This window comes from Arvicola amphibius, chromosome 3, assembly GCF_903992535.2.
Source record: "Arvicola amphibius chromosome 3, mArvAmp1.2, whole genome shotgun sequence".
In the NCBI taxonomy this organism is placed as follows: Eukaryota; Metazoa; Chordata; class Mammalia; order Rodentia; family Cricetidae; genus Arvicola; species Arvicola amphibius.
Genome location: NC_052049.1, coordinates 75,222,087 through 75,239,922, shown reverse-complemented (window position 1 = coordinate 75,239,922; position 17,836 = coordinate 75,222,087). Strand labels below are relative to the sequence as shown.

The following is a 17,836-nucleotide window of genomic DNA, read 5'->3' as shown; positions in this document are numbered from 1 at the left end:
TCCTGAGTGAGGTAACCCAGGCCCAAAAAAGATGAACATGGGATGTACTCACTCATAATCAGTTTCTAGCCATAAATAAAGGAGATCGAGCCTATAATTCGTGATTTTAGAGAAGCTAAATAAGGTAAACCCAAAGAAAAAGATATAGTTATCCTCCTGGGTATTCGAAGTAGACAAGATTGCTGGGCAAGAATTGGTAACTTGGGGGTGGGGTGGGATGGGGGTAAGGAGATATGGGGAGAGAAAAATGTAAAGGGGAGGACGGGGAGTACTTCGGGGAATGGGAGGGTTGGGATATAGGAAGGGTGGATATGGGAACAGAGAAGTATATATCTTTATTAAGGGAGCCATTTTAGGGTTGGCCAGAGACTTGGTTCTAGAGTGGTTCCCAGGTGTCCAGGGAGATAACCCCAGCTGAGGAGAGGGAGCCGGAAATGGCCAGATCCTATAGCCATACTGATGAATATCTTGCATATCACCATAGAACCTTCATCTGGCGATGGATGGAGATAGAGACAGAGCCCCACATTGGAGCACCGGACTGAGCTCCCAAAGTCCAAATGAGGAGCAAAAGGAGGGAGATCATGAACAAGGAAGTCAGGGCCACGAGGGGTGCACCCACCCACCAAGATGGTGGGGCTGATCTAATCGGAGCTCACCAAGGCCACCTGGACTGTGACTGAAAAAGCATGGGATGAAACCGGACTCCCTGAACATGGCGGACAATGAAGGCTGCTGAGAATCCAAGGACAATGGCAGTGGATTTTGGTCCTACTACATATATTGGCTTTGGGGGTCCTTGCCTATTTGGATGCTCACCTTCATAGATCTGGATGGAGTGGGGAGGACCTTGGACTTCTCACAGGGCAAGGAACCTTTACTGCTCTTTGGACAGAAGAGGGAGCAGAAGTGGAGGGGGGAGGGGGATGTAAATGGGAAGTGGGGAGGAAGCAGAAATTTTTAATAATAAAACAATATATAAAAAAGAAATTTATTCTTCATAGGTAGGTAATCTTCAACCACTTAACTTAATCATTCAACTCTTTATTAATGGTTTCACCCCAAGCTTTGCCATGGCCATCTCAAATTTTCTCACGAATTCCATTTCACCCCTTTAAGACAGTCATATTTTAATTTCTCAACACTGTAACTTGTAAAATATTGGAAATTGTTTGTACTACATGCTTCCATATAAATTTCTTCTAAATATAATTTTTCATGGTATGAAACAAGCTAATACAATATTAGGAAAAATAAAATATCCTTTTAAATAAATTCACCATAATCATGTTTTTGGATACTGTATAACTTCCACATTGCCTATTTTTTCCAATCAAATCAACTAAGACAATGAGACATATTGATTGCACTACTCTTTCCTGGAGCTAATGACATCCTCAGCTCACATTGTCATCATCTCTGGGTGGATGTTCTGTAATAACAATCAGACCTTTCTTGCAGTATCCATTCTCACTGCACTACTTTTCGTTCATTTCAGAGTTAGAGATGCATCATTTCATTATTTAAATCTCACCAAAATTATTTCCATGAAAGATCATCTAAGATCTCCTCTTATCTGACCACTGCCTCCACCTCCATCTCCAGCCTGCCTCTTGATTCTGTGTTTATGAAACCTTGTCTTTTGTGCCAAACTTGTCTAAATCCCAGGTCCTCCATAAACTATTTATACCATGTAAAATACCCACTCTCTGTCCCAGGAGATGGACAGGAGGTTTTCCTGTGAGCCAAATCTTCTTGTAGAGCCCCCAATGAAAGGGACTATCATTGTTACTGTTCACATGTTCTTCCTCTCCCAGTTAACATCTGCCTTGCAAGCTTGCCTTAGCTCAAAGTCCCTGTCTACATGTGCTTTTGTCATGGAACATGTGCTTTTCACTAGCCCAATTTGAGCACAAAATTTTGAATATAAAATCTTAATGAAATAACTTTGTCTACTAGACTTTATTTTCAACACTAAATAATCTTTTAGTGTTGTTTTTAGACATGTGTAGTTTTTAGTTTATTTTGTTGGTCAAAGGGTAGAATTTTTCTTTTTAATAAAATATCATTAAAATTGTAATACAAAAACAAATAAAAGTGTGCCTTATCTAGCTGTGGGTGACCACTGTTTTTGTAGCCTTTATTTTCTGATCTACACTTGTAGAGTCCTTTAAACTCCCTCAGTTCACATATGGCCATGTATCAGGAGCAGATACATCACCATACTTTATTAGGAAGGTCACATGTCTTGGTTCACTGCAAACATCTGCATATCAACATTGCCAAATGATTCCTACACATATTAGACCTTATAATCATGTAATATTAATGCAAGGAACCATGACTTGTGCAAACTTGTTATCTCAAGATGCCTTGCTCCCTAAATCCTGTTGTAATGACTGTTTGGAAAAATAAATGTTTGGCTACACTGACTGTCAGCTTCTGGGAATGTTCTGCTTCCGATCTATACGTTACCTTTATTATAGTTTCCCTGTCCTAGACCCATTGGTCAGTTGCTGGCTATGTTAATGTGAAGGCAGACATTTCAGAATTAACGTATTTCCATAAATTAGATTAAAATAATAGGCTATGACTTACTATAGCATGTGCTGTGAGCCTAGCAGTTTTTATTCATCTGGGTTGGGGAAATCAGAGAATATTGTGGATTAATGTGTCAGTGATATATTTTAAAAACAAGTCAAAGTGAAATATCATTCACTTTTTATATTGAAAGTATCTGAATTTTGGATTCCTTAAACAGACTGTTTACATTGAAAGTTTCTAAACAAATCTAATTATGGAAATCAAAATACTATAAATCTCTCCACCACTGAAAACATCCCAATAATTAGACACAGAAATTCCACTGAAAGTATGTTAGCTCAGCCAAGCATGCTGTATAAAAATATTACTAACACATTCGGAACATCTGAAGTCACTTACATGGGGTAGAAGATTTGAAAGCACGAAATTCTTCTCCATGTGGTCCTTTGTTATTCTGTTCTTCCATTTACAGCTTGGCAGACTCTCCTCATTCTGCATTCTGCAGTGGCTATCCTTTTGCTTGTGAATACCCAAACAATTCCATTATATTCTAGCAAAGAATGCACTTCTTAAATGAAACTTGCACACACATGTGCACACATGCACATTCCACAGAATTAAGTATATCTGTTGTCATTATCTTCTTATTTGTTATATTGCTTGATGATTTTATTGAAAATGTTAATATTTATGTGCACATTGTTGTATATGTGTGTGGTACATGTACATATATGAGTGCAAGTTACCCATGTCAATGTGAACACCCAGAGTCCAAAAGATGGCAATTGTTTAGCTCTATCACTCTTCAGCTTCTTCTTTCTTACTCACTGAGTCATCTCCCCAGCCCCCAGAATATATTACTACTAGAAAAACTCCCGCTAGAAAAACATGTCCACTAGAAAATGACTGGGGACATTTTTTATTACTCTAGGCTACTTGTTGCTCCTTTAAAACATAGGTTTATAAGGTAGTTTCTTTTGTACTGAACACCACAATTAATACTAAAATGTTCCCTTTATTTATCTTCTAGAGAATGACATGTCCACACCAGACTCATAAAGAAAGTTCAGAACCACACCCTGGAGCCTGAAACAGACTCACTGCCCCCATGTCTGTATGAAGAGGAATTTGGGTTTGTTTCTCAGACTGCTGCAGTTATAGTTGTAGAAAATTATGAAGATGGTGTCATCATGAAGGACGTCTGGCTTTTTGTTTCTGTGTTTCACCCCATAGATTCCTTCCAAGATGCCATGGGAACATAAACACCAGTGAATGTGCTGTCAGAGGACTGGTGGTATGGACAGCCAGCAAACTCCATTAGCTCTGTCTCAATTTCTGAAAAGAATCTAGAGTCACTATCAATGTATTTCATGTAGTGTTTATTTTAGAATAACAGGAAGTTCACAGAAAATAAATAACTTCTATAAATGAGTGCTTTTTGCAGCGTATAGTTGCAAGAAAAATAATACATATATATTTAGTAATATTTCATTGGTATTTTAATAAGTAAAGCTTGCCTGAAGAACAGAGACTCAAGCAGTCACACTAGCCAGTATTACAGACCACGGAGTGGTGGCACACACCTTTAATCCCAGTAACCACATTAGTTAGCCATAGAGTCTGGGAGGTACATGCCTTTAATCCCAGCACTAGAGAAGAATATAAAATGAAAGAAGGCAGGTCTCAACTCAGTCTCATTCTGAATATTTGTGGATGCAGGTTCACCAGTCAGTAGGAGGGTAGAGGTAATAGTTAGGGACTGGCTGCTTTGCTTTTCTAATCTTCAGGCTAAATCCCAATACCTATCTCTGAAGTTTTATTATTTGTGCTACAACTGACATCTAACATGGGCCTCAATCTATGGCCTGATAGTAAGAGCCTTGTTCACTTAATTTCATCAACTTTGAAATTAGTGAGTTTTTTTCTGTTTTATACAGTTTTATAGCACTTACAGTTTAAAAGAGAATCTTGAATTTTAAAACCTCTGAGAGATGGAATATTATCAAAATCAGCTCTGTTACTTTAGTCAGACAGGGAAAGAACCAGCACAGGACCAAGTTAGACCCTCTGAATCTGGCTGATACTTGTAAGGCTGAGGCAGACTACAGGGTGACTGGTAATGACATGAGGATTTATCCCTACTGCTGTATACTGCCTTTTTCAAACCCATTCTCTTTGGATGGATAACTTTGCTTAGCCTAGAATATAGTAGGAAGGGCCTTGGACTTTCCTCAAAGCAATGTGCCTTACCTTCTCTGAGGAGTGGATGATGGTCGGGTTGGCGGATGGCAGGGGGAGTGGAAAGAATGGAAGGAGGGTAGGAAGAAGGAACTGATAGGCATGTAAAATAAAAAGTAGTTTGTTTTTAAAATAAAATAAAACAATTATGTTTGAGAGGAAAGACGGAAGGCTTATGATGATAAAAATTGAAATATTAATCTCCTGATATAAACAATAATCATATTTTGCATTTTTAACCCAAATTCACCCAAGTTGCTTCAGACAGAACTGAGACCAAAAGAGTTTGTATAACTCTCAATAATTAAACGTTTTTTTTTTCTGACATTGATAATGTCTCATGTGTTTACTCTTACCTCTCTCAGGGCGCAAATTGCATGTGGGGCGGGCGCTGAATCAATCAAAAGCCCAACGCCTTGTGGCTGGTGTTGGGGTCCGGAGATAAAGGCTCCCAAAGCCCCAAGTTGGACATCAAATGACGGGGCGTGGTCAGTCGGCAATTAGAATTAACCAAACTAGCTTTATTATAAAATACTCAGCTTTACAAAGGAGAAAATGGGAGAGAAACTTACAGAGCCAGAGTTCCAACAAAATACAGAAAACAAAGAGAACAAAAACAAATGCACCACGGATGTTTTTAAAGGTATTTGGGGGCCCGGGAGGGGGCATGTCCCTCAAACAAGGGGATTGGTTAGCTCCCCCATCAGACCAGCAGGTAATAGAGACACTCTCACTGGCACTTAAGAAAGATCTCCTGTCTTGTTGAAATAATGTTGTACAAGCATCCCATGAATATTCTGAGACTTTGTTTTGTAGACAGTAGAAACCCAGGAGATCCTGTTTTAGAACAGATGTAATTCCTATACTCTGACAAGTTTGTTCTTGTTACTATCAAGGTGAAGTGGAAAATAGCTGAGGGAAGATTGCCCTGTTCTTTGGGATCATTATCTGAGCTGTTAGGTTTTCCTTTGGCACCAATGAGTATCCAAGGTTTTGAAGCTCTTGCATGTTTAAAATGTCAATCTCAGCATTGTCTCAATTCAAAAGGGAGTCAAACTTTTGGTTGCAGATGATGAGAGCCAAGTGTGTTTAACCTTCATTTTTTTGTCACTGGATTCTGCCCTCAACAGACACAGGATGATTTGACCAAGGACCATACTCATGCCGCCAAAATCTAAGCAAACCTAACAATAAATAGTTATAGTAAACAGAATGTTGCTGACAAAAGTTATGATCAACTGATGAAATGGTAGATCTTGAGACTGAAAGCATATATGGTACCTTAGTATGGTATTATTTTTGGCTAGTGATATGGCTTGAATTATATGTTGGGATGGGTTTGAGATCATATTCTGAGATGAGATTTAAAAAGGGGGAATCTAAGATGAGCATCACTTGATTAAGTCCAATGTCCTTTGACTGACCTGAAGGCATCTGCTATAAGAACTAGAATGAGTCTTCATGGTCTAAATGGGGTAGCTCTTGTCCCCTGCTTCCAAAGCTCATCACCTCTTTTGCCTTCTGTCGCCACCTTACGGAACTGATCATGAGGACAAAGCTTCAGTGCATCATGGGCTTTTGTGCTCTGGATTCCCCTGAGGAGCTAAAAGAGAAAGCAGAAGCAAAGAATGGAACTGACCCTCTGTCATACACATGTGCTGGCCACTTGGGCATTGTTCTGGAGTACTCAACTACTGTTTCTCAAAAGCTGTAATAGACAGAAGACAACATTTAATTTTCCTCCTTATTCTTTCTGTTTATCATTGAATCTGTCAATTTTGTGTTTTTCTACTATTTACCACTTTGGCTAGTCTTTCAGAGTCAACATATTAGAATTATATGAACTTAGTGATCTAAACTTTGTAAGGAAGTTTGCTTTCATTTTCAGTTGATATTAACATTTTCTACCTTGTATTACCCTTCAGGCCATTCTGGTGACAGGAAGCCTATATTAGTCTAAGGTGTTCTTTAAAATTCTAAGTATTACAAAATATGCACCCACCCATCCAGAACATGTGGACAACATTTAATACCTTCTCCCATAAAAATTTCATGAATTCCTCCATGTTTTTATGTTTATTGCTTGTAAACTTAAAAAGAGAAAGAAGCCTTTTATCTTTATATTCCCAAAATCTAGCACCCTGTCTGGCAGGAAAAAAAGGAAAAGCACTTCATTGCCAATGACTGGATATCTTCAATTTCATGAAGATATTTGTTCTTATTTCTTTGATTTCCCAAAGGGTAGTGAGCCTTCTGGTCTCTATGAGAAACAAGTCACCCATTTATTTGTGTCTTTATTCATCTCCTTGTTTTTTCTCATACTACAAGAGAAGGTACACCTTCATAAGGCCACTGCCTCTCTTTATGATTTGAATTCCACAACTTCTCACTCACCCACAAAAATTATACTGGGATATTTATTTAGCATTTTGTGTTTCACTCTCAAACTTCTTGCCATCTCTCTTCTTGGTCTTTCATAATATGTTTGGCTCTACCAACAGATGTTAATTTTACCACAGAAAGGGATATAAAAGAGAAGTTGAAAGTACGAAAAGAAGATGATTATATTCAAAGATGTTAAATAGAACACAAAGGTAAAAGAAAGGTTTAAAAGGTTAAAGTAAGTATGCCTGTGAAATAGAATGGAAAGGAAGGAAAGGAAAGGAAAGGACAGAGGAAGGTGAGAAGTTGAAGATTGAAATTTTTCCTTAAACCTTTAGGCTGAAGCCACATTTTTTACATTTTAGCACAAAGAAAGAACCATATTCTCAGTCACAATATATCTCTCATTTTCTGATTTTGGTGATTTATGGTATGCAAGCTGAAATGAAACAAACAGCTTACATACAAAGCATTTGTTAATATGTTAATATTTACACATGACTGAAAGCACATTTCAGTGACAAGTGTTTGACTCAGATGACTGGGCTGAGCAGCGGGTCTACAACTTGGATTTTCAGGATATGACAATTCTTAATGAAAGCAGTTTTGTGAGAAACACCCAAACACCAAATACACACACACACACACACACACACACACACACACACACACAGTCTGTTACAACAAACTCCTTTTCCACTGAGAACAGTCTCTAGGCAGTATACTTCAGATTCTAAATTTACACATTTACTCATTTCCCTCCTAGTTTCCTACTTCATAATCAGCTTACAGTCTTCTAAATCAACTTGTGACATGGCCAGTTCATTCCTGTCTCGGGGCTTCTACCTGGCTTCCTGTTTCGCCAACACTTTTGTCAATTCCCTTATACCTTTAAGTTATATACTAGTATATCTTCTCAGTGGGTGAATTGGCTCAACATCTGAGCATATATCCTTCTTACATGATTATTGTATATAATCACTACTGAAATATAAACTCAATGGTAAGGGAATCATGATTTTGATCAATTTTTCTACTGCTATACAACCAAATATTGAGAACAGCAATTCAAATTTCATTTAATATACAGCATAGGCTTACAAACATAAAAAAATCACAAATGTTTATGCCTTAGTTTCTCAAGAACTTGAAGATAAAACATACACACAACACTATCATCCTCTTTCTAGGAAAGTATAATTTCTTAATGAACCCCAATAGTTTTTCAGCCTCTTTGATGACACAAAGAATGAGTCATACCTTGTTAGATAGTTACATATATGTACATATATGTATATATAATATGTAACTTTTAAACACTATACTCACATGCTTAACCACTCTTTTTTGTGCTAGCAGTTTCTGAAATCTTTGGTGTTTTATGAATATAAAGACTATTATTAACATCATTTAAAAACATGGCTATCAAGGCACATGTCAGTGACACTAAGAGCCTTGTGTATTACTTCCATGACTATGATCTTAGTCCTATAAACCAATAAGGTTTTAAATCCACTTTATCACAAATAGCATCAGCATACACCTTGGAATTGACATTACCTGTCAGTATTGGATGCAATGCAGGGGCCACTCCAGCATTTTCCTCCATTTTTATACTTTCCTTTTCTGGATTCTGAAGAGAAGTAAAGAACAAGGATTGAGAGACTTTCTAGTGGTGTATAGGGAAGAAAAAACCCAAAGTTTCTGAGCCACAGTGAAATGGTTTCTATTGTAATGCAGGTGATAAGCAAGACCCCATGAAACAGTAAGTTTGTAGCAGCTGCCCTTTAGAAGAGAGATGAACATTTCCTCTGATAAAGTTTGTACTTTATCTTTAATTTTATTTTTCAGAGACTAGATAAAAAGGAGTATCAGTGCTATGTTCCAAAGACTTTTCCTATTTATTATGTTTTTTCTTAAATTCCATGTAGTTATACAATACATTTTGACCATGCCCATCCATCACTACTGTGAGACCAAAACAGGAAATATACTTTGTAGGTAAGAGTTCTATTTGCAGACAAGGTAGTTAAAGAATAAACTAAGGTTTCTATTTGTAATTAAGAATAAGTTCCTGCTTCTAGGTCTGATGTAAGCTGCAAATCATGTTTTCTCAACCTACACTAGACCGGTTAATCCCACTCACATGACTGTGTATCCTTGTTCATCCCTTTTCATGGTCTAACAATATAAACTAGCCAATTATCTCTCCTTTATTCTTTTATAAGGGAGATGATTCAAGAGACAAACTGGGTGTGCACTCTCAAATTGCAACTTAGGGTAAAGCAGCTCTTGGCCAGACCTACATACTCCCCTCTTGTGGAAGGCCATTTGTTCATTCCTAAACTAACCCATCTCCACTAATCTGTGTATTTGCATGTAGCTGTAGCTTACTAGCAAGGTTCTGGTGCATCTGTCTCCTGCAAGCAGCTACATGGCTTTTTTCTGACTCTGCCTACTCTCTCTCTCTCTCTCTCTATATATATATATATATATATATATATATATATATATATATATATATATTTATTCTGTTAAGTCACTGGCTGAAAGAAGCTCTTTATTAACCAGTGGCAACAAAACATATTCACAGCATATATCACCTCCCACATACCTCCCTTTTTCTGTCTAAATAAAAGGGAAGGTTTTAACTTCAATATTACAAGATTATATATAACAAAACAGGTATCAACCAAGAATTACAGTTATGTATTTATAGCTACTTTATCTTTTATTATAATTAAGGAAAACTATAATTATAACTATCTATTCTTCAACTCCATCAAAGACTCCAGGATATAATATTACCTAAGTAATATTACTTAGGAAGTGCATTTTAAGCAAATTCCAAAACTTTAGAATTAACAGAGACACCTTGCTCCCTGGACACTCACCAAAGTTTTTCTGCAACGTTGCAGTCACCTATCTTTAGCCTACTGGATCATAGTATCTGGAAAACTTATCAATGAAGCAGGATATTTCAAAGACAGTTCCACCTATATTCACATTTTGTTAGTCTCTTTCTTCTGTGTCCTGCAGAATGTCTGGCAGACTCTTTCATGAAGCTGAAACCCCAAAGGCCTGTCACGCCGTCTTTAAGCAATTTCAGCAGTCATTTTCCTAAGAGTCCTGCATGTCCAGTTCATACAATATACCATCAAGCAGTCCAGGCAAGAGCAATTTCTTGCCCAAATGGCTAACAAGCCCCATAAAGAACCAGTTTGATGAAGGCAGCCTCACTGGGGAGATGGCTCAGTGGTTAGGAGCACTCGCTGCTTTTCTTGAGGTCCTGAGGCCAAGTTTCAGAGCCCACTTGGCTGCTCACAACTATCTATAACTTTAGTCTCATGGAATCTTACTCTTTCTGTGAGGTTACCCCTAAATAAACTTTGTTATACTCTTAAAAAAAAAAGAACCAGTTTGATGCCCATGTTCCTCTTGAAGTAGATTAGTATTTCCAGGAGCAGATGTGTCTCATTGTCATGAAAAGTACTAACTTCTTAAAATATATTATATGTCATATTCTGTATGTTTTTGAAAGGTTTGAAAAATAACTATCCATCTGAAATATATCTCTGTACATCTAGAAAACCTAACTAAGATGACTAGAAGCTTAACTATTATAGATGATTATCTATTAACCTGTATTTCTTAACTATACATTACATTTTTAAATGAACTGCACAAACATAATACCTAAACCAAGAGCAAAAATATATACATACATATATATGTATAACAAAATTGTTCTTAAATTTGTATGAATAGACCAAGATCCATACCAATGCAAAGTATTCATCTCTATAGCATATCCCCCTTTAAATATTTGTAAACAAACACTTATAAACAATATTTGGAAATTCGGATGTAGTTTTCTCTAAACTGCTTCCTGCTTTTTGTTGGGCAAAATATTTTTGGCAACATTTATGGCAACATTTAGAGTGGTCTTGGTCCATCAAGCCTCATTAGTCTGGAAGGAGTCCAACAGGTTCTCATCTTCTGTGGAAACAAAAGTAGAACCCCTTTTCCAAAGTAACATATCCTTAGACCCAAATTTTGAAGTCAAGATACCTTTAAAGTATATATGTTGGTTTAGCTTGGCAGCCCATACTATGAAATGTCTCTCTGTACTTAGCTTCTTCACAGTCAAAATATTCAAAGTAAACACAATAATATACATAATCTAGACTGTATATATTTCATTTTATGTGGCTTATTTGTTTTTACTTTATTAATTTATGAATATCTGTACTCTGTTTCTTTAAAGACTTTTATTTTTAATACCATTTACTTCCTTTTTATAACTGTCTATATTCTTTTTGCTCTCTCTCCCAAGCCTATGTAAATTTATCCAATACTGTGACCCATTTAGAGTTCCAATTCTGCATATATCTGTCTTTTTTGAATATCTGTAATTATTTTCTGACTAGGAGCACTTTTTTTTTTCTAAATGCTAAGAGAAAGTGGAAGGAACCAACTCCATCCTGCCTGCTTGCTCCACCGAGTCCAATGAGGTGGAGGTCCATTCACCACCTCTGCAAACCGTGCCCAAAGTTTCATTTTCAGGCAAACAGCAGGTCTACATTGCCTTTAAGCAAGGTGTAGCACTCTTTTCAAAAAACCCATCTAAATGTTCCATAGCTGGTCCTCCTGAAAGAGTCAGAGTTTTTGTGCAACTAGTACAAACCAGGAAGCCTTCTTAAAGGAGTTTCATAGTTTTTGCTACTACCACTGAGTCAGGAAGCCTTCTCTTAAAAGAAGCATGCCGCTGCTTGCTTTTAGGAAACAGAGACCACCTGAGAAGTTGTTGCTACCAAAAAGCTGTGCTATACTCTGTTTTTTTTTTTTTTTTTTTTTTTTTTTTTTTTTTTTTTTTTTTTTTTTTTTGTGTGTGTGTGTGTGTGTGTGTGTGTGTATGTGTGTCTAGAATTCCTTTTCAAGGTCTCTTGGGCTTTTTTATGTGGATGTAGCCTGCCCACATTGGCATGCCATTATGTTGATGGAGAATATATGTTTGTTTCCCAGCCCCCAGACTCCTGAAATAACCACACGGAAACTACATTATTTGTAATACTGTTTGACCAATAGCTTAAGCAAATTTTTAGCTTGCTCTTCTATCCTAAACTAACACATCTCCATGAATCTGTGCATCACCATGTGGCTGTGGTTAACCAGCAAGCTTCCTGTGTCTGTCTCCTGTTAGTGGCTACATGTTTTCTTTTTTTTCTCTTGAGATCTTTCAGCCTGGCTTACTCTGTTAAGCCATTGACTGAAAGCAGCTTCTTTATTAAACAATGGCAATAAAACTTATTCACAGCATATATCAATTCCCACATCACACCTCAAAATCCAGCTTGCTTAAATTAGACACTCATGGATTTGGTTTTTCCTCCTCTTGATTCTCAGGTTTAATCACCTTTTTCCCTGCTTCTCATTTTCCCATTTCTCACCTCTTCAGTGTGTCATGTCCTGTTTTTGCTTTTTATATTGTGTTATTATTAACCCTTGTGTTCAAGTAACACTCGTGATTTGTTCCTGGGTGTATGGCCATTCACTGGCTGTGAAAACTAGTGGCCGTGTTCTTAGTGTCAAGTTACTCTCCCTCCCTTGGCAATTATCTATTGCTATCATTTCTAAGAATGAAAACTGTAAGGCCACAGTTCCTGGGTCTTTACTGGAGTGTAAAATTTGAGATCAAATGGTTTATATGGTGCTCTGGGGGCATGGGGCAGTTACCTGCTAGACTAGATGATGTAGATATTTTCTGAGATTCATCAACATCACCAGAATAAAATTATGAAACAATATGAACAGCAGATTTTGAAAGGATGTAACTAAATTTCTAGGCACTCTCACAAAACTGGCAAGTAAACTACCATGTTGCTCTCTGAAACATGGAGGTTCAGTCTCTTTCCATGTTTCACATTTTTTCATGAGATTCAAGCCTCTTCCAAATGTAACAATGGAGCACAGCTTCTACATAGAAAGAAGTTTTCTCATCCATCATTATTATATAAATAAAAAAGGATTTAACCAAAATCTGTAACCAGAATTTTTCTGTAATAGAATTTATTTTTCCAAAAAAGATACTTGACTATATTAAAGAAAACCTTCATACAACAAAAATAATACAGAAGAAAGGTAAAAAATTTAAGACATACATTTTCTATATCACTTGCTGGGGAAGGATCTGTGGACATTCAGACCAAACACCACTTGCCAACTTGTGCTAAGTATACTGGAACACATAAACACTGGGCTTCTACTCTTCAGTGATTGACAATGCTGTCCCACAAAAACAGAAAACCTGAGATTTGAAGGCGACAACTACATATGCCAAATTTATAATATTTGCCTTTTTTGAAGATAAATTAATATTCCACTAAACATCAAAATCAGTTTTTTTTGTTTTGCTTTATTTTTTCTCAGTAGAAATTAAGGTAAAGATTTCTTCTCTGGAAATAAGCCCCAGCAAAAAGTGTAGAGAGAGTTCTCCCCTCTCTGTTTATATCTAAGAATAAATCTAACTCTCTATATGTGACCAGAATCTTAGATCACTATAAATGTTATCTCCAAAGTCAACATGACTTAATACTTTCTGAGCATCTGCCATCTGTCAAATGTCATTTCTTACATGATCAATGTGTATTCATAAATAAAACATACAAAGAAGCTTGCCTTAAAAAGACCATGTTTTAGAAAGTGAAGCAGCAATGAAATGAATTTGTAAATCTCATGGGGGTAAATAATGGTGTAAATGTTAAACCAAAAATAAAATATGCAGGAGTAGAAAAGTAGTTGGGGTGAATTAGAGCCTTTTTAATTTGTTAAACACGCAGATATGCAACAGCCTGGGAGATATAGGTAGGTTATATTTCCCTTACAAACAGGAGAAATAAAGATAGAAGGCTTATGAGCAGTAGAAAAAGAATGAGTTGATGTAACCATGATCACTTAAACTCAGCTGATTCTTGGAATTGACAATGTGGCCTGCAAATATTTTGCCTGCCATTTCTGTTTTCTCAAAGATGTTCTCAACCAGCTTTTCAGCATTGTTCAGAAGTAAGCTCACACCTTCATCTCTTCTAAGTAATTCATCTCCATTTAACACATTCCTCTCTACCAAGTCATCAAAAACCTCATCCAGAATTTCTTTGGCCAAACCCTTGGTCTTTTAAATTGGATATCTTTCATATATCCTCTTTCCTGAAGATGGAGTCTTAAAAGAAATCCCACACTAGCTCAGAATTGAGTACAATAGAGGGTTATTTATTTAGAGGTAGACTCACAAATCACAGTCCTCTTCTCAAATGGTGAACAGCAACTGAAACTCGCAGCCAGAAGAGAGGCCAGATGCATGCTTTATATTGGCATATATAGTATGAGGCCACACCCAAGTAGGTGAGTAACTTAAAGGCTACTGGCTGTAGGAATTCCTTCAGCTCTTGCCTGTAAAAATTATAAAATTTAATCATGGAAAGAAATTTAGATATCTGTTCCTACATCAGTAGCTTTCAAATTTTAATGCACATAACTAAATAAAAATACTCCCTGAATGGAATTCTTGGAAATTCTGCTTAATACATGAGGATGAGACCCATGTGTATGTGTGTGTATGTGTGTGTATGTGTGTGTATGTGTGTGTATGTGTGTGTGTGTTTTAATTATTTCTTTTTTTATTTTTTGAGATGACTGAATTGTCTAAGAAGCACACAAAAATCTCTCTTGTCCAACACTCTGATTGTCTAAGAACCATGCAAATATTTTTCTTGCCCAAGACTCTTCAAGTTTATAAAAGAGGAAACAGGTTGAGAAGAGTAACAAATCCATTAAGCAATTTAATAATAACTATCTGATATATCACTCATGATACTTCCACTCATGTTTCTTAATAACTTCAAATGACATCATATTCCATTTATGATATAGGAAACTGTGAGTTTATTATAGCTATATTGTCATTCATTATATTTGTATTCCCAGAGATGTAGACTTCTCTGTATGGAGATGGAGAAATTAATCTAATTGGCTTGCATGCTGTTGAGAGCAGTTTAAACACTGAGCAGAATGATGGAGAACATGCAAGCTGTTGTTTAATTGTACAGTTTCTCACTGACACAATGGAACACCCATAGAATTGGGGAGAGCCTCACATCGTTGAAACAAAAGGCAAGCCTTAAACCCACAGGAAAATACTGAAATGGTATGTCTGGATCATTACATTTCCCTTTCTTCCCAGCAATTGTAAAATAATAAGTTGGGGATTTTGAGTGCTTGATACCCTTGCCACAACCTGTGCAGCCAAAGCCCCTCCACTTCCAGACTAGAACAATTCTGTTCCTACTAAGTCTCTTCGTACCATTATTTCTTCTCTCCAAAATCCATTGTAACTCCCTCAGTATAACCATAAACAAAGAAAGGACTCACCATGGCTGTGCAGGTTTCCTGCCCATAAAAAGCAATGAAAATGAAAGCAACTTCAGAAACAGTCTGACTTTCCTTTCCAGATATGTACCAATGGTGCTGTTCCCCTGGGAAATTCCAGCATGGCAAATTTTCTTGCTCTTTGACCAGAAAGTCAACCAGAGATCTACTTTGATATGCAATGCTTCTCCTTGACACAACAAAGTTTTCTGATAACAAATATATTCACACACAAATACATTCTGAGTCCAGTCTGTGTTTTAGCTATTCTTTTTATTTTAAAATTTTTACTCATTTTACATAGGAACCACATTTCCCCCACTCTTGCCTCCTCCTGCTTCGCCCAAGTCCCCTGAGCCCCCATCCACTCCTCAGAGAGAGTAAGGCCTCCCATGGCAATTCAACAAAGCTTGGCATATCAAGTTGAAGCAAAACCAAGTCCTTCCCTCCTGCATCAAGCCTGAGCAAGGTATTACACCATAGTGAATGGGCTAAAAAAAGCCAATTCATTCACTAAGTATAAATCCCACTGCCAGAGGCCTCACAAACAGACTAGGACACATAACTGTCACCCACATTCAGAGGGTCTAGTTTGGTCCCCTGCAGGCTTTCCAACTGTCAGTCCATGAGCTCTCACTATCTCAGGTCAGACGTCTATATGGGTTTCCCCACAATGATTGTGAAGCCCCCTCCACTTGTTCATATAATCCTTTCTCCCTATCTTCAACTGAACTCCAAGAGCTCAGGCTAGTGTGTAACTGTGGATCTCTGCATCTGCTTCCATCAGTTACTTGGTTCTACAATGGGCATAAGGATAATCATCGATCTGACTACAGGAGAAGGCTTGTTCAGGCACCTCTCCACTATTGCTTAAGATCTTAGCTAGGGTCATTCTTGTGGATTCCTGGTAATTTCTCTAGTGCCAGGTTTCACGTTAACTCCATAGTGGCTCCCTCTATCTTTCTCTTTCATTGTTCTCCCTCTCTATCCCTTTACCAACTGAACAAACTCATTCCCTAAAGTTCTCAACCCGCATACCCTTCCATTTCCCCTGACAGCTTACAGAGGTACTTATCTAATTCCCCTTCCTAGGGCCATCCATGTATGTCTCTTTTAGGGTTTCCTTGTTACATAGCTTCTCTAGCACTCTTGGTTGTTGCCTGGTTATCCTTTGCTTTACATGTAACATTCACTTATGAGTGAGAACATACCATGTTTGTCTTTCTGGGTCTGGGTTAACTCACTCAGGATGATTTTTTTTTCTAGTTCCATCCATTTGCCTGCAAATTCCATGGTATCACTGTCTTTTTACCCACTGAGTAATGCTCCATTGTGCAAATGTACCACATATTCCTTATCGATTTTTGGTTGAGGGACATCTAAATTGTTTCCATGTTCTGACTTTAATGAATAGTGGTGCTATGAACGTATTTGAGCAAGGGTTTTTGTGGTAGGACTGAACATCCTTTGGATATATGCCCAAGAGTATTACTGCTGTGGAAGTAACTTTTCTAGGTAATATACATGCTTGCCAAGGTTGATATAATGTATCTGCTCTTTCTGTATTGCATATTCCACCTGCTTCAGTGCCTGTCTAGCAGTGTATGTATGATGTCTTACTGAGGGGCTCAAGCACCTCTGTAGACAGCTTTAAATAGTCCCATAGTCACTGAATATCTCCCAAATGAAAATCTGAAAATCATTTAAAGTCTATAAAATGTTTGTATTCCAAGCTCCAGGAGTTCTCACTAAGAGACAGGCATCAATTTGCAATTTCACAGACTCCTAGTTGGGGGCTATAGCTGTGCTCTCCACTGATTGGACATCCTGCAGGACTGAACTTGGTGGTCTCCTTGATCTGGACAGGACTGAGACCTGTCCTTAGTCCACTCTCTGTGCATTAGTGGTCCTGCGGGAGGCCAGCAGTAGCAGCAGCTGGCAAACTTAGATTCAGCAATGCTCCCAGGTACCTTACCTGTCATTGCAGGGGATCTGGGACCACAGCTTTCACAGGCTTGGCTGGCCCGAGTTCAGGTGGGTGGAGCCAAACCATTTTCACCATCCTCGTTTTTCCTTTCCAAATCCTATTTCAATTTCCATTTTCCTGATTCCCTTTTAATCAAAAATGAAGAGAATTCCTGCATCCTCTCCTCTGCTAAAAGATATTGATTTAACTATTCAGGCTTGTTGGGCTCATGCATCCTACAGTCTCTGGCCATTCCCTGCTGACCTGCTCTGGTTTCTGTCT

General features: G+C 37.6%; 1 pseudogene; it reads right to left on the bottom strand.

The window, feature by feature from the left end:
- Positions 1–2,180: 2,180 nt before the first annotated feature.
- Positions 2,181–17,570, bottom strand: LOC119809251 (annotated as a pseudogene).
- Positions 17,571–17,836: the final 266 nt, after the last annotated feature.